Source organism: Mobula hypostoma, chromosome 1 (genome assembly GCF_963921235.1).
Source record: "Mobula hypostoma chromosome 1, sMobHyp1.1, whole genome shotgun sequence".
NCBI classification, from domain to species: Eukaryota; Metazoa; Chordata; class Chondrichthyes; order Myliobatiformes; family Myliobatidae; genus Mobula; species Mobula hypostoma.
In genome coordinates, this window is record NC_086097.1 from 77,128,423 (window position 1) to 77,154,245 (window position 25,823).

General features: G+C 42.4%; 1 protein-coding gene across 3 annotated transcripts in view; it reads left to right on the forward strand.

Moving 5' to 3' along the window:
• chrm5b (cholinergic receptor, muscarinic 5b) overlaps positions 1–25,823 on the forward strand; it is a 62,126-nt gene that overhangs the window by 24,462 nt on the left and 11,841 nt on the right. For all 3 annotated transcript variants that reach the window (XM_063051110.1, XM_063051127.1, XM_063051119.1), the window contains 3 exons: positions 5,981–6,097; positions 23,447–23,568; positions 24,620–24,725. The gene's annotated coding sequence lies outside the window, so the exon portion shown is untranslated. The remainder of the gene's footprint in view (positions 1–5,980; positions 6,098–23,446; positions 23,569–24,619; positions 24,726–25,823) is intronic.

A 25,823-nucleotide genomic window follows, 5' to 3' on the forward strand; every position in this document is an offset into this window, starting at 1 on the left:
GTCATGAGAATTGCACCATCTCCACATAAGATTTGCAACAACCTCTCCATATGCAGTCAAGAGGGGTGGATGTGAGAGAGGAACTCAAGAGGCAAAGAGCCAGCAAGCTGTGGCCTTTACCTCTGAATCCTCCAACATCATCTAACGGTCCAAGATCCACTTTGTGGAGTAGGATGAGGCATGCTAATGCTTCTGACAGGTTCACGGGGGAGCCCTGTGATCCACATCCTTAAGGGAGAGGACAATTTAGTTACAGCTTCACAGACAGACATACTAAGGACCTGCAGATCTCTTTTTTTTTAACCAGTAAGACCACAGACAGCACAGTGTATCAGCACAGAACTTCCTGTAGTCTGTTACAGAGGTGCTTGACAGTAAGTGGGAGATCCAGTATCAGCCATTGTCCTTAGAGGAGGTGACAAGCCCTTGGCACAAATAAAACTCCAGGAAGTGATAGCTTACTGTCCGAATTGTGGGACTGGACGCCCCAGATCTCCAGGAAGTGTACAACATTATGCTTCTAGCAGGGGCATGTCAGACTCCATGAGGAAGAGCATAAACCACCCTCATCAACAAGCAGAAGTGGGGTGGGAGAGGAAGAACATCAGGAATTAGAAACCAACTTCACTGTGGAGTGTGGATTACAAGATTCTGTAAAAGATCACCAACCAGGTCACATCTACTCTGGGACCGATTATCCACCTAGACCAAATCTGTGGCTGCTCTAGAAAATCTCTTGACAGCCATGTACTACTCAGGGATACCAGTGCCTATGCGAAGGACAGAGGGACAGATGCCTGCCTGGACCTGGAGAAGGCCTTTGACAGGATACCATACACAAAATGGGTTTTGTGGAGGGAATTATAAATTAGATCCAACTGCTGTAAACAGATATTCATAGAGCAGTCCAAATAAATGGATAGGAGACAGATAGCTTCCTCATCATCTAGAATCAGGCAGAGTTGTCCACTCTCCCCACTTGTTTGTGTGCTACATAGAAACTTTTGCTGAACCCATCAGGAAGGACAAGAGCATAAGAAAAGACATTGCCAGGAAGAGGTGACACAAGTAGAAATCGCTCTGTAACTGGATGATCTAGCCATCTCCAGCTCGGTTCCATGGTCAGTTTTCAGAGTGATCAACATCAATGACCGGTTTGAGTGGCATTGGGAGCCAGAATCGACCTCAGGACTGTTGGCAACTGTCCATTTCAATGTCCCCTTCACTGTCAGGCCTGACAACTTGAATGTGCTGGAGATCTGGTTTGGACGAACTGAAATGTGTAACAAGAACTGGCTGGAGCAAATTAGGGAAGATCAAACATAGCTTTGTAGAAATGGTGTTCTCTGGGAATAATTTGGTAAAAGATGTGATATGCTCTAAGGATGCTGTTAAGCACAAGTGTAGCCTGTTCCCCATTCCTCTGTTTGTTTCAGTACTAACTGGAGACATCTTCCAGTTTATCTGGGATCCACCAAGTCATGATGCACAAGTCCCTTGAGAATGGGGGCAAAAATGTACCCAATGTTGTTTTCATCCTGATGACCTTCTTTGTGTGTGGCTGTATCTGATGGTGTATGGACCCAAAGTTATGTTGGCGCTAGGTCACTTGCGTAATGAGGTTCTAAATGATGTGGAAGATTGGACTGGTCCCTCTACCATGCAATACCCCAGTCAGCTGAACATTGCTGTACTGTCTGTCTATGTGGAAGAGTTCTTCCAAGTTAACACCTTTGACCACAAGTCCATCAGGTAGTGGTTAGCACTGAATGGATTGCAGACGCTGTGAGACAGAAGCAGTTTGGATTCTGCGGGCTTGTTTCCGAAACAAATGGTCAAAGCCTTCCACTACAGATGGTCACCCCCAATATGCACAGCCCACAGGATGGCTGTGGTGGGGAAGGGACAGTCAACCACCTCTTTGCTTAATGTAGATTTGCTAAAAGGATATGGAGATGGAGACAGGGGTCCATGTCCTGGTTTATTCTCAGTAGTTGTGTAACAGAGGAAGCCCTGATTTATGGTCCATTCCTGGAGATATTTGCTCTAATGTGGTGTGTGCTCTTTGGTCGGCCCAAAACCTATTGGTCATCCTGGATAGGGAGATGTTTGTGAGAGAATGCTGCAAACTGGCTCACTATAGTTGTTGGTGAATGCACTGAAGCTTTGTATAACCAATGCTAAGGTTTTGTAGGGATGGACCACAGTATAGCTCCTTCTGCTACTGCACATGCAGGGGCAGAAAAGCCCCTTGAAAAGTGAAAGGGGTATCACCTCAGGGAGCCTGTTCACAGTCAACAAATCATCCTATCCTTCTCTTTCTTCTTCTTTGGAATATGTCAGTCCTGACTTTGGACAGTTGGCTCATAAAAAAACACTCCCATGTCAGATGACACTCAGAGACAGCTGCTCCCCATTTATTACCAGTTCCTACCTTATTATGTTGTCGTTTTCCTAACACCAAACTTTCCTCTGAGTTCTGGATTTATCCTTAACTATCTTAAAATTCCGTAGTTGTGACCATTATTCTCAAAATGCTCTCCCAAGGAAACCCCAATTACCTGGCTGAGCTCATTTCCCAATAAAAGGTCTATTATGGCCAATTTCCTGGTTGGACTATCTATATACTGTTCCAAGAAACCCTCCTGGATGCAACCAACAAATTCTACCCAGACTAAGCTTCTTGTTTGGTTACTTTTTACTTTATTTTTCTTTTGAGATACAGCATGGAACAGACCTTTCCAGTCCAATAAGCCTTGTCACCCAGCAACTCACCTATTTATCACTAGTCTAATCACAAGACAATTTACAGTGACGAATTAACCTACTAACTGGTATGTCTTTGGGCTATGGGAAGAAACCTACATGGTCACAGGGAAAACATTCTGGTCCAGTCAAGATTGCGCCTGCATACAACACTCCTTCAGTTAACATCTTCTGGATAGATCATGAAACCATATATAACACTTCTTTTATATCATTTACATTTGTTTTTCATCTTGGATGTGATTCTGGAAATGTTGGAGCTGTGATTTGCAGTTTGAAGATCGTTTGGATGATCCAGTGCTCTGAAGTCTCCAAGAGGATTCTGGGAGGCAGAGGCAGCATGCACAAACCTCAATAAGGCAGGCCGCAGGATAGCTGTGAGGCTGATGTATGACTCCATTTTGCTGATTAAAGCATTGAAGGAGATTGAAACATTGAGGTGATTGCAGAAGCTTGTTTGGGAGCTTCAGCACTCTGCAGTCTCTGAAGCAATTCCAGGAGACTGAAGCAATGTGCACGAATTTCAGTGGGTGTAAACCGATGTTTGACTCTTTCGCTGATCAAAGCTATTATTTGCTGATTAAAGCAGTGAGGGAGATTGAAGCATCAAGCCGAGTGCAGATGGGGTAGCAATATCTGTCTGTCTTTTGATAGCTCTGCTACAGAGAGGGAAAGGCCTGCCGGAGAATGTTGCCCTGGTTTTCTGCATTTTGGTTGTGGACTTGGACTGTAGACTTTCTTCAAGTCTCATAGTTATTGATATTCTGTGTGTTTCGCCCGATCTCTTTTGTTTTTTTTTTGTACGTGGAGAGGGATTTGGGGGCCCATGTGCCAGTTCCCTTTTGTTCCTTTATTTTTGTGCGGAAGGAGGGATTTGGGGGTTGATATGCTGATTCCTTTCTTTGTTCATTTTTTTGTGCGGGGAGCGGGGATATAGCAAATATCTAGCAAATATAGACTAGACGTCCAGATCACAGGAATAGACAAGTAGCGATTATGAATTCTTAGGTATAAATTTTGGAGAATAACTTGCTTCTGTTCCATATTGCTGGCCAGTAAAATAGAAAACCTGATTTTAGGCCTCCACAGTACTGGAAGTTCAGGCCAAGTTCAGCAGTGATCTGCAAACCAAAACTGAATTTAACCCTTCGGCTAATTGAATATCTTTTGAAATAAAAATTTGTGGGCAAACAGAAAAGTACTACCAAAGACTGTGGATGACTACCTAAGAAAATTAACATATATTATGACTTAATCTATGCGTGCACAGCAATATACCATGACTGGGGTGTAAAACTAAATGGCCTCAAAAAGCATTTGGTGCAACCAAACACATCACCATTGTTTTGAATTTACCTCCAATTATAAGAGACACACATAAAAAATAACCATCATTCACCATAATGTTCCATACTTAAATACCTAAAAGAAATAAATGAAATCAACAGCACCCCCAGAACAGACTGAGATCATAAGCACAGGAAAATCAACACAGTACATCAACTCTGAACATTATATAAAAAGAATACATAGGAACTGGTTAAGAACAGAACACTGACTTATTTACAACAAAAGAGTCACCAGCAATCACCAGATGCAGGCAAAGCGTTTACAATACAGATGGTGAGATGAAGTTAAGGGCAAACTGTGAATAGAAATTACCAAATAAAATAGATTCACTCGGCTTTTGTGATACACTAGATACTAGCAGAAATGTCCAGATACAGTACTAGCAACCCTTAGGTCTCCCAGAGGGTGGAGCAAAATGTTACCCACAAGGAGCAACACAGAGGTATCCATATACACAGCCAGAGTCGCCAGTGATCCAGAAACAGCGGGAGTTATAATAACTATTGGAAAGATGACAGCAGTGATAATTTTAGATCAAATAAACGGCATGGCTTATGATTATCACCTGGAGCTAGAAACATCAATAGGCCAGATGGTCAGGGGGCAATATTAACTTTAAAATAAAGTCTGAGCAGGACTCAAATAAGATTTAACAGACTCTTTCTATATGAATTTTTTGTCAGGACTTAACATTTAAAGAATATGGAATTATTTAAGTATTTGAATTTTAGTCATTATTTCAAATAAAAACCTTTTTGAAGTTACTACTTTCACCTTTATTATTAAAATTAAGATAAAGTCTGAACTAATCTTTGTATGCTTATTTTGGTTCAGGAAGTACAGCTGACTGAGAACTCTGCAGCAAGTCCCCTGACTTGACTGTGGAGGCCAATGCACTGGGTATATTTGAAGTGGAGTTTGGTAGGTTCTTGCTTAGTAATCGTGTTAAGGATTACGGGGAGAAGGTAGGAGAATGGGTTGAGGGGAAAAAAAAAATAAATCAGTCATGTGACCATGACTGGAACAAACTCAATGGACTGAATGGCCATATTCTGCTCCTGTGTTTTTGGTCTTATGACTTGACAGAAATAAAAGAACAAAGAACATGCTAGGGCATCAGAACAGTAATTAATTTAAATTGGTAGCTTCTTGAGCTCAAGGCATTAAAGGCAAAGGCAGTTTTTATGCCCATCCCTAAATGAATCAGTGCAGGCCTTCTGGTGCATTAGCCATGGCATAGGAGTTCCTGAATATATACTTGAGAAACAATCAGGGAACGGCCATATATTTACCAGTCAGGGTGGTGTGTAAATTAGAGGAGAAGTTCATGTGGTGCTTTTCCCATATACCTGAAGCCTTTGTCCTTCTTGGTGAAAGAGGTCACTGGTTTTGGACATCCCGCTGGAGAAGCCTAGGTGAGTAACAGCTGTTTATTTTGTAGACAATATACATTGCATCCTATAGGTGTCTGAAAAGTTTTGGATGTTAAGTGATAGATCACTAACTCCAGCATACACAGCCCCTAACCTTCCTCTTGAAGCCAGAGTATTTTTGTAGATGCTCCAGATGTTTCTGGCCAGTGAAGCACCCCAGAATGGTGATGGTAGTTGGATTTGACAATGGTAATCCTATTTAATGTTAAGAGAAGGTGATTAGATCTTTTTCTTGTTGCAAACAGACATTGTTTGATATGAATATTCCATGGCACTTATCAGGCCATGCCTAAATGTTATCCACATCTTGCTGTGTGTGGGCATGGTCTGTTTCATTCACTAAGTGGTTGTGAATCGAACTAAATATCGTGAAATCATCACTGGTAGTCTCATGTGTCTCCAACCCTTAATTCTGACCTTGTGTTATAAAGGTCACTGATGAAGCAGCCAGCTGGGCTTTGGATGCTGCCTTGTGGAACTCCATCAAAGATGTCCTGGGGATTGGATGATTGATGTCCAATAACTACAATCATCGACCTTTCTATGAGGTATGGTTCCAATCACTGGAATGTTTTCATCTTTGTTTGCATACTTTTTATGTTACGAAAGGTCCTTGACATTACACTCAGGTTAATGTCAAGGGCAGTCACTCCCACCTTACCTATTAATCTCAGTGCGCTGCATACTTTTGGACCATGAGGTTAAAGCCATGTGGTCTTGGCAAAATTCAATTTGGTCATTGATGAGCAGGTTAATGCTAAGTGACACTTGATTGTACTGTCCAGCACACTGTTGAAAACAATTATTCTGCTACTGATATTTTCACTGAAGAAATGTTACAGAAATAGACATAATTAAGATGAGTTTAGATAAATGGAAGTTATCTTCCCCTGAGCAAATGGTTCAGGCATTTGGGAACATCATTTTAAGATGCTATAACAATCTGCAAGAGAGATCATTTTGTTTCAAAGAGATTGGTTTAATCAGGGACTTGAAGGGGTCGAAACAATGTTAAAAGGAACTTGAATAGCCAATGATGGAAAATTGTTTGCCGAGCTATGGGGAAGAGGTGTGGGAATGGAACTGAAAGATGCACCCTTCTACGCCACGACCTTTCTTTCCCATGACTCTTTGTGTCCAGTTATTGCTAGAGACCGGCAACAAGCAAATTGGCGAGATCAAAGTCAAGTTCACTTGTTCCCCGTATGATTCTCCCACCAGCTGCTGCAAGCCCAATAAGGCTGCTATTTCCTTGAGCTGACAAGCCCTTCCTTGTGATTACTGTTGAAACTTTGCACCCAGACTACATTCCCTGCTCTTGCTTCCTTCTTACATTCTTTCAAGTGCAATAGGAAGTATGCCAGCCGAGCAGCTTGTGGCAGAAGAGGCTGATCCACTTCCAACCTACTCCATTTCCTAGGCTGCCTCTCATCTGTTGACATATAACATCTTGTTAATCACTCCTGCTGATCTGGAGAGGCACAAGGCCCTCAGTGAGCCAAGTACAGAATTTTCAATGCCATGCTGTATTCTGCAGGATCTTTGAGTGATAGAGACAGATGTCATAGAAGCAGGCTCTTCAACCCAACTTGCCTGTGCCACCCAAGTTGCCTAACTGAGCCAGTCCCATTTTCCCACACTTGGCCCATATGCCTGAAACCTTCCTTATCCCTGTAATAAACGTGTTTAAAAAGTCTTAACTGCAACGGTCTCCACCTCTTCCCCTAGCAGCACATTCTACATATGTACCAGTTGCTGCTTGGAAAAAGTTACCCCACAGTTCCCTTTTAATTGTTTTTCTTCTCACTTTAAACCTATGACTTTTCAATGTAGTGCCCCCCCCCCCGCCCTGGAGAAAACACAATGGCTATTTACCTTATTTCTTCTCATTATTTTATAATATTCTAATTCACCTCTCACCCACCAACATTCCAGCGGAGAAAGACCATAAGATCAAAAAACACAGGAGCAGAATTAGGCCGTTTGGTTCATTGAGTGTGCTATGCCATTTCATCATAGCTGATTCATTTCTCACTAAGCCCCAATCTGCTGCCTGTTTTTCTTGACTAAATGAGAGCTTATCAACCTCTGCATTAAATATACCCAATGACTTGGCCTCCACAGCTGTCCTTGGCAATGAATTCCACAGATTCACCACTCTCTTGCTAAAAAAATTCCTCCTGGACTTCCATTCGAAATGGACATCCCTCTATTATGAGGTTGTGTCCCCTGGTCTTAGATCCCCCACCATAGGAAACATCATCTCCAGATCCACTCTTTTGAGGCCTTTCAACATTCAATAGTTTTCAATGAGGTCCCCCTCATTTTTTTGAATTCCAGTGAGTACAGGCCCAGAGCCTCAATCACTCCTCATATGAAAAGCCTTTCAATCCCAGAATCATTTTCATGAAACTCTTTGAACCCTCTTCAATGTCAGTACATCCTTTCTTAGATAAGGGGCGCAAAACTGCTTACAATATTCCAAGTTATGCCTCACCAGTGTCTTATAAAGCCTCAACATAACATCCTTGCTTTTATATTCTAGTCTTCTTGAAATGAAGGTTAATATTGCATTTGTCTTTCTCACCACTGACTCAACCTTTAGGTATTCCAGCACAAGGACTCACGAGTCCCTTTGTGCCTCAGATTTTTGAATTTTCTCTTCATTTAGAAGATAGACTATACTTTTATTTCTTCTACCAAAGTGCATGATCATTCTCCTAATCTTTCTGTCCTTCTGTAGCCTCTCTACATTCTCAACACTACCTGCCCCTGCACCTATCTTTGTTTCATCCGCTAACTTGGCCACAAAGCTATCAATTCTGTCACCCAGATCATTAACATGAAACATAAAAAGAATCAGTCCCAACACAGACCCCTGTGGAACACCATTAGTCACCAGCAGCCAACCAGAAAAGGCTGCCTTTATCCCCACACTTTTCCTCCTGCCAATCAGTTAATTCTTTATCCCACTTCAACTCTACTTCCCATTCTCATTCTGACATGTCAATCCATGGCTTCCTCTACTGCCATGATGAGTCTACACTCTGGTTGGAGGACCAACACTTTATATTCCATCTGTGTAGCCTCCAACCTGATGGCATGAATATCAATTTCTCGAACTTCTGCTAAATGCCCACCCCACCTTCACCATTCCCATTCCTGTTTCCATTTCTCAAATATCATCTACTTACCTGCCCATCACCTCCCTCTGATGCTCCTTCCCCTTCCCTTTCTTCCATGGTCTTCTACTCTCTCCTATCTGATTCCCCCTTCTCCAGCCCTTTATCTCTTTCACCAGCTTCCCAGCTCTTTACTTCACCCCTCCCCCTCTCCTGGTTTCACCTATTACCTACTACTTTATACTTCTTCCTCCTCTCCCCCTACCTTCTTGCTCTAACTTAGTGTTTCCCAACCTTTTTGAGCCCAACGTCCCCCTAAAGCACTTCCATTCTTGCCAATTCCCTCTTAGGCACAATGTACTTTCCGGTGCCCACATAGTGTAAAAACATGTCTACCATATGCCAACATGAGAAAAATTATTCTGATTTAAATTTTTATTTGTCTTTAAACCTCACTTACACAGCACCTGTGATCAATGTGATCCTTGAACTTGATGGTTTTTAGAAAGAGTTGAAATATCTGGTTCAAGTTGTGACAGCAAAAGCCTTAAGTCCCCATGCGTAACAATGTCCAAGCAGTTTCTGTTTCTTTGTGAGTATGTGCTTCACTGCACCAAAGCCTCTTTCAACAAGGTAGGAGTATGGAAATGCAGTGAAGAACAGGTTGGCCCTTCCCCAAAGACCAGTAAACTTCAAATGACAGTGTAGCCACATACCTCAAAAGCCAAAATTTTTGAAAAACATTTTTGCTGCTTCATCATTCTGAATTTTGTAAATTTCTTCTTGTAAGCTCTCTTCCCATTCTTCCACTTACAAAGAAATGGTTTAATTACCCAGTCTGGAATATCCAGTTCTTTTAAATGCTTGAATTGGTTCTGAAAATCCTTCTTCAGTGACTGCAAGTGTAAGTAGTACTCTTGCAAATCACTGTCTGTGAAAGAGAGTGCCATACTTTCCACGCAAGGAAACTGAAAACATTCTTCTCCCATTCTTCTCCCAATGTTTTGCTTACATATTTCCAATTTTCTGATAAAAGTGGGCACTGCACATTTTACTCCAGGTACTTAACATTGTATTGATGCACTTTCTGTGGCTTCTGTTTCTTCGCAGTATTAGAATTCAAGGCTTCACTGCCTTCCGACTCAAAGAGATTGTGACGTCTATATTTATCCATCATTAATGGGCCTAAATTAAAATTAAGAATTAACACTAACTGGGAATGCTTATCAGATGTTGATGACAGAAACGAGTTGACACGGTCGGTCAGGTCTTTTGCCTCAAGTTAGAATGCCGCCTACCACCTCACCTCCACCCACCCTCCAAGAATCTTGAATGCCACCCAATGACTTCTATTTCTCCTAACACCCCTGTAGGGCACATTACCGCCCCCGTTGGTTACCAGTGCTCTAACTTCTCTTCTTTTTTTCCAGTTCTAATGAAGGGTCTCAGCCCGAAATGTCGACTGTTTACTCTTTTCCACAGTTACTGCCTGGCCTGCTTAATCCCTCCAGCATTTCGTGTGTATTGCTTTGTCTATGCTAGTATCTTTTCTGTAATATTATGAGCTCTTCACTTGTTAAACAGCCTTCTGTGTGGCAACTTGTCAAAAGCCTTCTGAAAATCCCAAGTATACAACATCCACCAATTTTTCTTTGTCTAACCTACTTGTCATTTCTTCAAAGAATTCTAACAGATTTGTCAGGCAAGGTTTCCCTTAAGGAACTATGCTGATGTTGGCCTACTTTATCAAGTGCCTCCAAGTATCCTGAAACCACATTGTTAACAATTATCTCCAACATCTTCTTAACCACAAAAGTTGGACTAACTGGCCTATAATCTATTTTCCTCTGTCTTGCTCCCTTCTTGAAGAGTGGAGTGACATTTGAAATTTTCCAGTCCTCTGGATCCAGGCTAGACTCTGTTAACTTTGAAAGATCTTTACTAATGCATCCAAAAGCCCTGGAGTATAGACCATCTGTTCCAGGTGACTTATCTACTTTCAGACCAACTAGTTTCCCAAGCACCTTTGCCCTAGTAATAGCAACTTCACTCACTTCTGCCCCCTGACACTCTCGAACTTCCAGCTTATTGCTGGTGTCTTCCACAGTGAAGACTGATGCAAAATACTTATTCTGTTCATCTGCCATTTCCTTGTCCATGTTACTACCGCTCCAGCATCATTTTCCAGTGATCCTATATCTACACTTCCCTCTCTTTCACACTTTATATATCTGAAGAAACTTTTGGTATCCTCTTTAATATTATTGCCTAGCTTACCTTCGTATTCCATCTTTTCCTTCTTTATGACTTTTTTTAGTTGCCTTCTTTTGGTATTTAAAGGCTTCCCACTAATTTTTGCGCTATTATACGCCCACTCTTTATGTTGGCTTTGACTTCTTGTCAGCCATGATTGCCTTTAGGATATTACCTCTTCTTTGGGATGTATCTATTCTGTCCCTTCTGAATTGCTCCCAAAAACTCCAGCCATTGCAGTGCTTCCATCATCCCTGCTAGTGTTCCCTTCCAATCAATTTTGGCCAGCTCCTCTTTCATGCCACTGTAATTCCCTTTACTCCACTGTAATACTGATACATCTGACTTTAGCTTCTCCTTCTCAAATTGCTGGGTGAATTCTAACATATTATGATCAGTGCTAGGATATATTATGATACAGTCCTAGCCCCTCCATCCTCTCCTTATTATTCATATCCTTTAGTCCTGGTTAATACCCTCCTAAATCATTCTTGCAGTTTTTCCAATTAAATGGACATCCTTCCCACAGCACAGCAACAAAACTATATGCAATACCCCAAATATGGTCATACATGTGGTCTTGTACAGCTATAACATGGCATCCCTCCTCCTATACTCAGTATCCTGACTGAAGAAGGCAAGCATGCCTAATGTTGTCTTTACCATTTGTATATGTGTCATCACTTTCAGGAAACTATGCACCTGCACCAATAAATCTCTCCTTTCTATATATTAGATATTTATAGAAACATGGAAACATAGAAAACCTACAGCACAATCCAGGCCCTTTGGCCCACAAAGCTGTGCCAAACATGTCCTTACCCTAGAAATTACCTAGGGTTACCCCTAGCCCTCTATTTTTCTAAGCTCCATGTACCTATCCAGGAGTCTCTTAAAGGACCCTATCGTATCCGCCTCCACCACCATCGCCGGCAGCCCACTCCACGCACTCACCACTCTCTGCATAAAAAACTTACCCCTGATGTCTCCTCTGTACTTACTTCCAAGCACCTTAAAACTGTGCTCTCTCATGCTAGCTATCTCAGCCCTGGGAAAAAGCCTCTGACTATCCACACAATCAATGCCTCTCATATTCTTGTACACTTATTCAGTGCTCCCAGTGTGGCTTCCTGTATATTGGTGAGACCTGACGTAAGCTGGAAGACTGCTTCGCCGAGCACCTATGTTCTGTCCAGCAGAAAATGTGGGATCTCCCTGTGGCCATCTGTTTCAATTCTACTTCCCATTTCCATTCTGATATGTCAGTCCATGGCCTCCTCTACCAATCGGTTTGGATTTAATTCTTTCTTGCACGGAAAATTTGAAATCATTAAGCTGTCTAACTATTACAATATTTTCAACTAGAAAATCATGATATTTTAGACACAAGGCATTAACTTGTTCATCGCCAAATGTGAAGTCACAATCTACAATTGCGGAGAAATCAAAAGCTGACCATTTTTGTACCTCAACTTTGATCTCCTCTGGGTTTGATCATTTTCGTTCTCACTCATCTGCACTCTACCGTAACATGCGTAGCACTCCTGTAACGGGTAATGATGGGTTCTGTTGCCTGAGCTTTTGGACACCGTCCAAATGCACTTTACTTGCCAAATGACGCTTCAAAAAGAAAATTTTCCAATTATCATCCCACTTCTTTCCACTAGCAAATTCCCCAGCAACTTTCGCATCACGACAAAACAAACAGATAACTCCAGTTTCCGAATCATACATAAATATTTCTCATAGCTGAACGTTCATGACCTCAGGAGCTTTCGGTGTAACAGTTTCTACTATTTTGTTAAGCCATTCAACTTTAAACAAATTTGCAGTTCTTTTGCGCTTCACGTCCTTTGCTTCTTTTGAATTCGACATAGTTAATCAATATTTTTTCCATTAAAAACTTAGTAAGCTATCTACAGGATTTGAAACAGATCTTTGTAAACTTTACGATATGAACACTGTCCACCAAACATGGCTGCCGCCGTGATGCAGCTGTACAAACCGGAACAGGACGGTGAGATGACGTAAATTAGTGATGTGCATTGTGGTATTTGAAAAACCGACTAACTAGTTAACAGAAACAGTTAGCTAAAAGATTATTTTCAATAAGTATAATTATTAACTACTCCATTATCTTAGGTAACTAACCTTTTGTGCACACATTAATTTTCTTTGTGCGCTGGTTGAAAAACGTGTGTGCGCGCGCACACACGCACAGCTTAGAGGGAACTATGCTCACAAGTATACATTACAAGTCAAGGCACGACTGTGCAGGCACGTGGATGTCAGCGAAATAGACCGGTGGGAAGAATTTTAAAAGAAGACAGCTTTATAGAGTGGGCATTGGAGGAGCGGGCGACAGAGTAGAGGGAGTCAGAGTAGGAAGGCTTTGGCAATAATGGGTCGAGGCGAGATAAGTTACTTGTGAAGAATATGAATAGGAAGTATGTCTATGAGGCCGGTATTCTGTACTGGGTGTCCGATGTGGGATGTCCGGGAGAGCTGCAGCTCCTTAGGGACTGGGGTTAGGGAACTGGAGATGCAACTCGATGACCTACATCTGATCAGGGGAAGTGAGGGGGTGATAGAGAGGAGCTGCAGGCAAGTAGTCACACTGGGGCCTCGGGAGACAAATAAGTGGGAACCAGTCAGGAGAGGGAAGGGCAAGAGTCAGACACTAGAGATTATCCCTGCAGCTGTCCCCCTTAACAATAAGTACTCCTGTTTGAGTATTGTTGGGGGGGGTACCTACCTGGGGGAAGCAACAGTGGTCACGCCTCTGGCACAGAATCTGGCCCTGTGGTTCAGAAGGGTAGGGAAAGGAAGAGGATGGCAGCAGTGATAGGGTACTCTATAGTTAGGGGGGAAGACAGGCGATTCTGTGGATGCAGGAAAAAAACATGGATAGTAGTTTGCCTCCCAGGTGCCAGGGTCTAGGATGTTTCTGATCATGTCCACAATATCCTGAAGTGGGAAGGAGAACAGGCAGAAGTTGTGGTACATCTTGGTACCAATGACATAGGCAAGAAAAGGAAGGAGGTCCTGAAAACAGACCACATGGAGTTAGGAAAGAAGCTGAGAAGCAGGACCTCAAAGATAATGACGCAAACACGAGGAATTCTGCAGATGCTGGAAATTCAAGAAACACACATCAAAGTTGCTGGTGAACGCAGCAGGCCAGGCAACATCTCTAGGAAGAGGTACAGTCAACGTTTCGGGCCGAGACCCTTCATCAGGACTAACTGAAGGAAGAGCTAGTAAGAGATTTCAAATCCTGACGAAGGGTCTCGGCCCAAAACGTCGGCTGTACCTCTTCCTAGAGATGCTGCCTGGCCTGCTGCGTTCACCAGCAACTTTGATGTGTGTTCCTCAAAGGTAATGATATCGAGATTACTGCCTGTGCCACGCGACGGTGAGTATAGGAATAGAGTGAGATGGAGGATAAATGCATGGCTGAGGAATTGGAGCAAGAGGCAGGGGTTCAGATTTCTGGATCATTGGGACTTCTTTTGGGGCAGGCGTGACCTGTACAAGAAGGACAGGTTGCACTTGAATCCAAGGGGTACCAATATCCTGGCAGGGAGGTTTGCTAAGGCTCTTGGGGAGAGTTTAAACTAGAATTGCTGGGGGTGGTGGGAACCAAACTAAAGAGACAGAGGAAGGGGCAGTTGGCTCACAAATAGAGACAGCTTGTAAGCAGTATGAGAGGGAAGATAGGCAGGTGATAGAGAAAGGAAGCACTCAGACTGATTATTTGAGATGTGTTTATTTCAATGCAAGGAGTACCATGAACAAAGCAGATGAGCTAAGAGTGTGGATCAGTACTTGGAGCTATGATGTTGTAGCCATTACAGAGACTTGGATGGCTCAGGGGCAGGAACGGCTACTTAGAGTGCCAGGCTTTAGATGTTTCAGAAAGGATAAGGAGAGAGGCAAAACAGGTGGGGGCGTGGCACTGTTGATCATAGTGTCACAGCTGCAGAAAAGGAGGAAGACATGGAGGGATTGTCTACAGAGTCTCTGTGGGTGGAAGTTAGAAACAGGAAGGCATAAATAACTCTACTGGGTGTTTCTTATAGACCACCCAATTGTAACAGGGACATCAAGGAGCAGATAGGGAGACAGATTCCGGAATGGTGCAGTAATAACAGGGTTGTCGTGATGGGAGATTTTAATTTCCCCAATATTGACTGGCATCTCCCTAGAGCAAAGGGTTTAGATGGAGTGGAGTTTGTTAGGTGTGTTCAGGAAGGTTTCCTGACGCAGTATGTAAATAAGCCTAGAAGAGGAGAGGCTGTACTTGATCTGGTATTGTGAAATTAACCAGGTCAGATTCAGGTCTCTCAGTGGGAGAGCACTTTGGAGATGGTTCTATCTCCTTTACCACGGCATTGGAGAGGAATAGGAACAAACAAGTTAGGAAAACATTTAATTGGAGTAAGGGGAAATATGAAGCTATCAAGCAGGAACTTGGAATTATAAATTGGGAACAGATGTTCTCAGGGAAATATATGGCAGAGATGTGGCAAATGTTCAGGGGATATTTGTGCGGCGTTCTACATAGGTACGTTCCAATGAGACGGGAAAAGTTTGATGGTAGGGTACAGGAACCGTGGTGGACAAAGGTTGTTGAAAATCTAGTCAAGAAGAAAAGAAAGTCTTACGCAAGGTTCAAAAAGCTAGGTAATGATAGAGATCTGGAAAATTATAAGGCTAGTAGGAAGGAGTTTAAGAATGAAATTAGGAGAGCCGGAAGGGGTTATGAGAAGGCCTTGCCGAGCAGGATTAAGGAAAACCCCAAGGCATTCTTCAAGTATGTGAAGAGCAAGAGGATGAGACGCAAGAGAATAGGACCAATCAAGTGTGACAGTGGAAAAGTGTGTATGGAACCAGAGGAGATAGTGGAGGTATTTAATGACTACTTTGCTTCAGTATTCATTATGGAAAAGGACCTTGGCCATTGTAGGGATGACTTACAGCAGACTGAAAAGCTTGAGCATATAGACCTTAAGAAAGAGGATGTGCTGGAGCTTTTGGAAAGCATCAAGTTGGATAAGTCGCTGGGACCGGACGAGATGTACCCCAGGCTTCTGTGGGAGGTGGGGGAAGAGATTGCTGAGCCTCTGGCAATGATGTTTGCATCATCAATGGGGATGGGAGAGGTTCCGGAGGACTGAAGGGTTGCAGATGTTGTTCCCTTATTCAAGAAGGTGAGTAGAGATAGCCCAGAAACTCATAGACCAGTGAGTTTTACTTCAGTGGTTGGTAAGTTGATGACGAGGATCCTGAGAGGCAGGATTGATGAACATTTGGAGAGGCATAATATGATTACAAATAGTCAGCATGGCTTTGTCAAAGGCAGGTCGTGCCTTACGAGCCTGATTGAATTTTTTGAGGATGCGACTAAACACATTGATGAAGGTAGAGCAGTAGATGTAGTGTATATGGATTTCACCAAGGCATTTGACAAGGTACCCCTTGCAAGGCTTATTGAGAAAATAAGGAGGCATGGGATTCAAGGGGACCTTGCTTTGTGGATCCAGGACTGGCTTGCACATAGAAGGCAAAGAGTTGTTGCAGACAGGTCATATTCTGCAGGGAGGTTGGTGACCAGTGGTGTGCTTCAGGGATCTGTTCTGGGACCCCTGCTCTTCGTGATTTTTATAAATGACCTGGATGAGGAAGCGGAGGAATGGGTTAGTAAATTTGCTGATGACACAAAGGTTGGGGGTGTTGTGGATAGTGTGGAGAGCTGTCAGAAGTTGCAGCGGGACATCGATAGGATGCAAAACTGGACAGAGAAATGGCAGATGGAGTTCAACCCAGATAAGTGTGAGGTGGTTCATTTTGGTAGGTCAAATATGATGGCGGAATTTAGCATTAATGGTGAGACTCTTGACAGAGTGGAGGATCAGAGGGATCTTGGGGTCCGAGTCCATTGAACTTTCAAAGCTGCTGCATGGATTGACTATGTGTTAAGAAGGCATACGATGTATTGGTATTCATCGACCATGGGATTGAGTCCAAGAGTCGAGAGGTAATGTTTCAGCTATATAGGACCTTGGTCAGACCCCATTTGGAGTATTGTGCTCAGTTCTGGTCACCTCACTACAGGAAGGATGTGGAAACTATAGAAAGGGTGCAGAGGAGATTTACAAGGATGTTGCCCGGAGTGGGGAGCCTTATGAGAATAGATTGAGTGAACTCGGCCTTTTCTCCATGGAGTGACAGAGGATAAGAGGTGACCTGATAAAGGTGTATAAGATGATGAGAGGTATTGATCGTGTGGATAGTGAGAGGCCTTTTCCCTGTGCTGAAATGGTTAATACGAGAGAGCACAGTTTTAAGATGCTTGGAAGTAGGTACAGAGGAGATGTCATGGGTAAGTTTTTTATGCAGCAAGTGGTTAGTGCGTGGAACGGGCTGCCAGCTACGGTGGTGGAGGTGGATACAATACAGTCTTTTAAGAGACTCCTGGATAGGTACATGGAGCTCAGGAAAACATAGGGCTATGGGTAACCCAAGGTAAGTTCTAAAGTAAGTACATGTTTAGCACAACATTGTGGGCCAAAGGGCCTGTATTGTGCTGTAGGTTTTCTATGCTTCAATGTTTCTATGAGTCATCTCAACTGGCACATTGCAAGTGAGAAAATTGTTAAAAATATAACAACAATGAAGAATATTAGGATAAACGGCATAATGTCTAGCAGTTATCAACTCTATTTGATGTTTCTGGCTGGTTCGTGATTTTCTCACTATGGTCCAGCAGTATAGGCACTGAGCTGGATGTTACTAGCACATTAACCACGGCACTTGTTGTCCTCGTTGGGCACCACTTTCGTTTACTTGCAGTGGCTAGCGTTTATCTACTTACTTTTACCTTCTAGTTTCACTGCAGATTTAGTAAATAACAGTACTTGATAATGACCTTCCCATTGAGCTCCTAGTGGTTCCTTATGCAGTTTTTTAAATCAGGACCCATACACCAGGAGTCAGATGTGTCCTCCTTCTGTTGGCTCACTCCAAGTGGCAGAAACCTGTTGAGAAACAAGTTGTAGAGCTTGGGTTAATTTCACACAATAGTTAACTAAACTACGCAAACACAAGAAAATCTGCAGCTGCTGGAAATTCAAGCAACACACACAAAATACTGATGGAACGCAACAGGCCAGGCAGCATACCTGCTGCATTCCACCAGCATTTTGTGTGTGTTGCTTGAGTTAACTAAACTAAATAGGTAAGTAAATATGTATATCAGCCTCGCTGAGATCAAGATCTCCCAGCAGTGACATAGGATGCCCTGTTATTACCTTAAATGAACAGTATAGTTTTCTTGTTTGGGGTTGTTCTGATGCTACATAAGACCAAAGGAAGAGCTGTAGGCCATAACATGATACTTAGTCAGCTGTTTGATGACATTCAACTTGTCCTGATGATTCTGGGTGATGTGGACAATGAAACAACCATTCAATGTTCATCAGTCTGCAGAGTTCCTGACAAACACTTCCAGGGAAATGTATTCCTTAGTCAGAGTCGATGTGACATGGCAATCTCCATCTAGGAATATAATCCTTGATCAAAATTTTTGCTGTGAGTGTGGAATGACTTCTTTTGTTGGAATAACTTCCATCCATCAGTATGTCTAAATTCCCTTGACACTTTGGCAAAGATATGTAGTCCACTTGTAAATGTACGTTTGTAAAAATGGACCAGGTAAGGCAGGAGCGCTTAATTGTGCTAGCTTTTCCACTGCTTCAGGATTTGTTTTCTAGCACACCATGCATCTTTCAAATGTTTGTCGAGCTTTGGATTCCACCACCATTGGGAGAATCTGTTCATCATCTTTTTCACTCCAGTGTCTCCTTGGGTGTGTATCTGCTGTGCCAGATTAGGAAGACAGATGGAGCTACTAGTCTATGACTAGTGCCATATCTCCATGTTCCATCACTGTTGAATATCCTACCATTCTCCATCAAGAACCACTTTTCCTGGTTAGAACATTGAACTTGCACCTCTCGAATATCTCATCTGTTCATCTGTGATACAGAGTTCAACTTTGATCCATAACATTTTTGAATTGACTTTATTTCTTACACCTTTCACATACATGAGGGGTAAAAATCTTTATGTTACGTCTCCATCTAAATGTGCAATCTGCAATCATAGTAAATATAATAATTTATAATAAATTGAATGGTCAATGTAATATAGAACACACTCAAATCAGTGTGAGTTCATCAGTCTGATGCCCTGGTGGAAGAATATGTCCTGGAGCCTGTTGTTCCTGGCTTTTATGCTGTGGTACCATTCCCCAGATGGTAGCAGCTGAAATAGACTGTGGTTGGGGTGACTCAGGTCCCCATTGATCCTACGGGCCCTTTTTACACACCTATCTTTGCAAATGTCCTGAATCATGGGAAGTTCACATCTACAGATGCTCTGGGCTGTCTGCACCACTCTCTGCAGAGTTCTGCGATTAAGGGAGGTACAGTTCCCATACCAGGCAGTGAAGCAGCCAGTCAGGATGCTCTCAATTGTGCCCCTGTATGAAGTTCATAGAATCTGGGGGCCCTTACCAAACTTCCTCAACTGTCTGAGGTGAAAGAGGCACTTTTGTGCCTTTTTCACCACACAGCTGGTGTGTACAGACCACCTGAGGTCCTCGGTGATGTGGATGCCGAGGAACTTGAAGCAGTTTACCCTCTCAACCCCAGATCCATTGATATCAATAGGGGTTAGCCCATCTCCATTCCTCCTATAATCTACAACCAGCTCCTTTGTTTTTGCTGCATTGAGGGGAAGGTTGTTTTCTTGACACCACTGTGTCAGAGAGATGCCTTCTTCCCTGTAGGCCACCTCGTTATTGTTTGAGATAAGGCCAATCAATGTAGTGTTGTTGGCAAATTTTAATTAGCAGATTGGAGCTGTGGGTGGTGATACAGTCATGGGTATACAGGGAGTAAAGGAGGGGACTCAGTACATGGTCCTGAGGGGCTCCTGTATTGAGAGTCAGAGGGTTGGAGGTGAGGGAGCCCACTCTTACCACCTGCTGGCATCCTGACAGGAAGTCCAGGATCCAGCTGCACAAGGCAGGGTTAAGGCCGAGGTCTCTGAGCTTCTTGTCGAGCCTGGGTGAAACTATGGTATATAGTCCAAGGTCAGCATTCTCACTAAGCATCCTTCTTTTCCAGATGTGTAAGGACTGGGAACATATACAATGAACCCAACAACTTGGGTTGTTAGGTTCATTGCATATGTAAGGGGGTTTAGTCTCTTATGTTACTGCGTAGGCGAATTAAAATTTGTTATGTTATACTTGGGAATGCTTCTTTGTTATGTTAAACGCTGAGAAAGTTTTTGCGCTAGCAGCTTGTTTTGGGTTAGGAGTGTGATAAGAATATGTTACGAACCAATTGGGATAGTTGTTATGTTTTTGGTGTATTTGAAGATACTGTATGCGTGGGGTTTTAGAGGCAGAAGGCAGGAGAAAGAGATAGAGGATGGACCAGGTGCTGTGATGTCCGCTAACGGGGTCGGACCCCGAGCAGGGCGTTTGGCGAGGAGAGGAGACGGAGACGGACTCGTGTGGAGCGTCTGGTCGACCACCGTAGTTGGTCCCAGGTGGCCGGTCAAGGTGGTCCGAGGGGTCGCAGGGTGAAGAAGAAGGGTCCTGAGCTCCAACTGTTTGTGCACGCAGAGGCTGAACTTTGATAAGTGTGGTGCCTTTTATTTTCTTTTTATATTTTATTCTCTATTAATTATATAGTTCCAGTAATATCTATAAATTGTAAATCATTTAATCATATCTGGTGTATTGTCTGTTATTTGGGCAGCATGGGGTACGTCACACAGCATCCACATAAACTAATTACCCAGTTTGGCAGGGCCGAGGGCTGTTTCCCTAGACGACAGCGAGCCAAGCGACCCTGAGGTTGGCCGGGGGGGGGGGCTACACATATGTTCCCAGTTCCTCTTTTAATTCTTTGACATTTTTTACTTCTTTTATTTCTATTTCTTTTATCCCTTTCCATGCTGCCTTTTTCAAAATGTCATCCACAAATGCATTTCCACAGCTGTCCATTGTAGTCATTATGGAGTGGCATTTACATTTTAATACAGCCACTTCTGACAGAAGTTGTATGACATACATGAGTTCTTGTACGAGTTGGCCATTCTTGATTGGGGTTTTTATAGCCATAAGAAATCCTCTTTGCCTCCATAAATTTCCAAAATCATGAACAACTCAAAAAGCATATTGAAAATCAGTGTAGACATTAGCTGATTTTCCTTTTGTCATTTTATAAGCTTCAATCAAAGCTTTCATTTCTGCCAGTTGCACAGAGCCATGCTTCCTGATGCCAGTACTTAAGTTTCAAAAATAAAGATCCATCCATTCAAATTCCTCCTTCAATCCATTGCATCAGTCTTCACTGTGGAAGACACTAGCAACATGCCAGAAGTTGAATGGTGCAAGGGAAGAGAAGTGAGTGCAGTTACTGTTACAAGGGAGAAGGTGCTCAAAAAGCTGAAAAACCTAAGGGTACATAAGTGACCCAGACCAGATGAACTGCACCCTAGGGTTCTGAAAGAGGTAGCGGTAGAGATTGTGGAGGCATTAGTAATGATCTTTCAAAAGTCATTGGACTCTGGCATGGTGCCAGATGACCGGAAAATTGCAAATGTCACTCTACCTTTAAGAAAGGAGGAAGGCAGCAGAACGGAAATTATAGACCAGTTAGCCTGACCTCAGTGATTGGGAAGATGTTGGAGGCAATTGTTAGGATGATGTTATGGAGTTCCTTGTTGCACAGGACAAGATAGAACAAAGTCAGCATGGTTTCCTTAAGGGAAAATCCTGTCTATTGAACCTGTTGAATTTTTTTGTGGCGATTAAATGGGGGATAGATAAAGGGGATGTAGTGGATGTTGTATATTTGGACTTTCAGAAAGCCTTTGACAAGGTGCCACACATGATGCTGCTTACCAACTTAAAAGCCAATGGTATGACAGGGAAGTTACTGGCATGGTTAGAGCATTGGCTGATTGGTAGGAGGCAGCGAGTGGAAATAAAAGGATCTTTTTCTGGTTGGCTGCCAGTGACTAGTGGTGTTCCACAGGAGTCAGTGTTGGGACCACTTCTTTTTATGTTGTATATAAATGATTTAGATGATGGAGTTGATGACTTTGTTGCCAAGTTTTCAGCTAATACAAATATTGATGGAGGGGCAGGTAGTGTTAAGGAAACAGGTAGGCTGCTGAAGGACTTAGGTAGATTAGGAGAATGGGCAAAAGAGAGGCAAATGAAATACAATTTGGGAAAATACATGGTCATGCACTTTTGTAGTAGAAATAAATATATGCAGACTATTTTCTAAATGTGGAGAAAAATCCAAAAATCTGAGATATTAAGGGACTTGGCAGTCCTTTGCAGAACACCTTAAAGGTTAACTTGCAGGTAGAGTCGGTGGTGAGGAAGACAAATGCACTGTTAGCATTCATTTCAAGAGATCTAGAGTATAAGCACAGGGACACGATGCTGAGGCTTTATGAGGCACTGGTGAGGCCTCACCTTGAGTGTCATGAACAGTTTTGAGCTCCTCATCTAAGAAAAGATGTACTGGCATTAGAGAGGGTTCAGAGGAGGTTCACAAGGATGATTCCAGGAATGAAAGGGTTATCATACAAGGAACGTTTGATAGCTCTCGGTCTGTACTTGATGAATTTTAGAAGGATGAGGAGGAGTCTCATTGAAACTTTTCGAATGTTGAAAGGCCTAAACAGAGAGATGTGGAAAGTGTGTTTCCCATGATGGGGGAGTCTAGGACAAGAAGGCATAGCATCAGAATATAGGGGCATCCATTTAAAACACAGATGAGGAGAAATTTGTGGAATTTATTACCATAGACAGCTGTGGAGACCAGCCAGGTTGTTGGGTGTATTTAAGCCAGAGCTTGATAGATTCTTGATTCGACATGGTATCAAAGGTTACGGGGCGAAGGCTGGGGAGTGGGGCGCAGGAGGGGAAAAAAAGACCAGCCATAAAAAAGGAGAAGCAGACTTGATGTGCCAAATGGCCTAATTCTGCTCCTATGTCTTATGGTCTTATGGTTAGTTGTTGAGAAGTCATCAGAGCACAGAATCAGATCTGGATTCAAAGAGGCATTTATTTGTAATAATTTACAACTTCATGGCACATTATTGCCCTTGCACAGTCATAGTTATCAGTCTAACAAGAATTCAGCATGTTCATTTCCATTTAGTAGGTTAACACATAAGCTGTCTGGTTTCTGCTCTGTGAAGGTAAGAAAGGGCTGCAGGGAAGGGCTTAGTCATTTTTGAATTCAACAATTCATCCATTACATCTGAAAATTGTTTGTTGACACCATAATATCAGATCAGAATCTCCTGACATTTGTGAGGCAGAGGACTGAACTTGTTAATGACCTTCTTTCTGTTGTCCACCTTGTATCCTCTACCAGCAACTTCTATCCCTATGTCCTCTCTTACATTTTGTTTTAGGGGATTGGTCTCAGACTGGGTTGGCTGTGGTGCACAGGGTGAATTCCAGTTCAGCTTCTTCTGTTGACTTATGGGTGTTGGCTATTGACTCATCTGCAGCAGCTACGGCTGTTGATGAAAAGGTAACTGATCCACCTGTAATGATCTTATTCGATTTTGACAATTCGTTCCACGTTTGGTAGCTTGCACTAGCTCACTGTATGGAACATCAACCTCAATACACTTCAGTTTTGTCAACTAAACCATCTTAACAATATCTGGTTTCAACTCATCCATAAAAGTTGACTTCAAGGGCCCATATGTAGAGTCCTCTGACTTATCTTCATTTATTCCCAGAACTGCTGAATAACTTAAACATGCTGGCCTGTAGTGTTCCTCATATTCAGAAACATCCTCAGAAATCTTTTGCTTGCAATCAGCCAATTCCCCCTAATCAGTCTGCATTGGTGCCTGTTCTTCGAACCACCTTGTATAATTTGTTTATCATCTCCTATGCCACTATCAACTCTATTACTCAACTGTCAGGTTTGCAGAGAAGATAAAATGGTAGCCAAGATTTGTATATGTTCTTAATATGTTGAAGCTAAACCTAGAACTTCAAACTTCCTTTTTTTTAGGATGTGGAATTTCTTTGGATCATTTATCAATCTTTTCCAATTTAGGTGTTTGACGAAAAACCATCTGTCTCCTTTCATAGGTTCCATCTTAGTGACATAGCTGCCCGTCCCACTGTTTCATCACTGTCATCCTCACTTGAGTTGTGAGAGGCTGCTGTAGAGTGCATGTCATGTCCATCCTGAAATTCTTCAGAGATCGGATAGTGCTGCTTTCTCAGAAGACTGCCCAATGTACGGGGTGTTTCCTAAAGAGAAACATCACAGGCAGGACTGCTCATTGGAGGTCCTTGCTGGACTTTCTGATACTGCTTCAGTTTATTTCTTAGCTCCATACAATACCCTTAGATTCAATTACACTAACGTTATTTTTTCACTAGTTCAGTTAATGCAAATATTTGCTCTTTAGACTTTTTACTGTTTTTGTAGTTTACCACATGTTTCACATTACTCTCCCAATTGATCAGCAAACTTTTTCACTTGTTCAGACTGACCACGTGTTGTATCTTTAACTGTGATAAAATAGTTAAACTCTATCCAAGTTTGTCCTTTTTCTCAGGCATTCTCAAGGTCTTATCACATGCCTTCTTTATCAACTCTACATTGATGGTATACTTCATTCAGACTTTTGCATTAATCTTATCAAATTGAAATATTTTCTTCAGGTAAGAACTCAAACCATCAGTCATCTGTTCATACATTACTGGAGATTCAGCTCCCCCCTTTTCATGTCGTAGGTTTCACAACTTTGGCATTGTCTTAGTTTAATCTCATGTAAAACTTAATTTGCATGTACTTTTTATCACTAGGACTGCAATCAAAATATTATTGGATTGCATCAAAATATAATTAAATTGCAATCGAAATATCATTTTAGGACCAGGATTTTGCTTTAGGATTTCAGTCGAAATATTGTAGGATTGCAATCAAAATATCATAGGGTTGCACTCTGAACATTTTGTAAGATTGCAATTGGAATTTCTTATAGGATTGCAATTGATATATTATTGATTTGCAAGTGGCAATATTTCCCTCACTGGATTACAGTCTCAATGTTTTTTAAGCATTAGATTACAATCGGATGATTTCATAGGTACTGCACAATATTAATATTAGTGCTGGTTTGATTTTTTTTCAGAATATCAATGTACAATAGAACATAGAACAGTACAGCACAGAAACAAGCCATTTGGCCCACAATGTTGTGCTGTATTAGCTAAAAAACAAATCGAAAACACCCAAACACTAATCTCTCCTACCTACACCATGTCCATATCCCACCCTCTTCCTCTCATTTATGTGCCTATACAAATGTCTCTTAAAAGCCTCTGATGTACTTGCTCCACCACCATACCAGGCAGAGCATTCTGGGCATCCACAACTATTTGAGTAAAAAACTTACCCCTCATGTCCCCATTGAACCTATCCTCTCTTACCTTAATACCCACTCTGGTATTAGACATTTCAGCCCTGGGAAATCAATACCCTCTGTCCACTCTATCTATGCCTCTCAGAATCTTGTAAACCTTTATCAGATCTCCCCTCAGCCTCTGACGCTCCAAGAGAAAACAACCCAAGTTTATCCAGCCTTTCGTGATAGCACATGCCCTCTAAACCAGGCAGCATCTTGGTAAACCTCTTCTGCATTCTCTCCAAAACCTCAATGTATTTCCTGTAGTGGGGTGACCAGAACTGTACACAATACTCCAGATGTGGCCTAACCAGAGTTTTATAAAGTTGCAACATAACCTCCTGACTTTTGA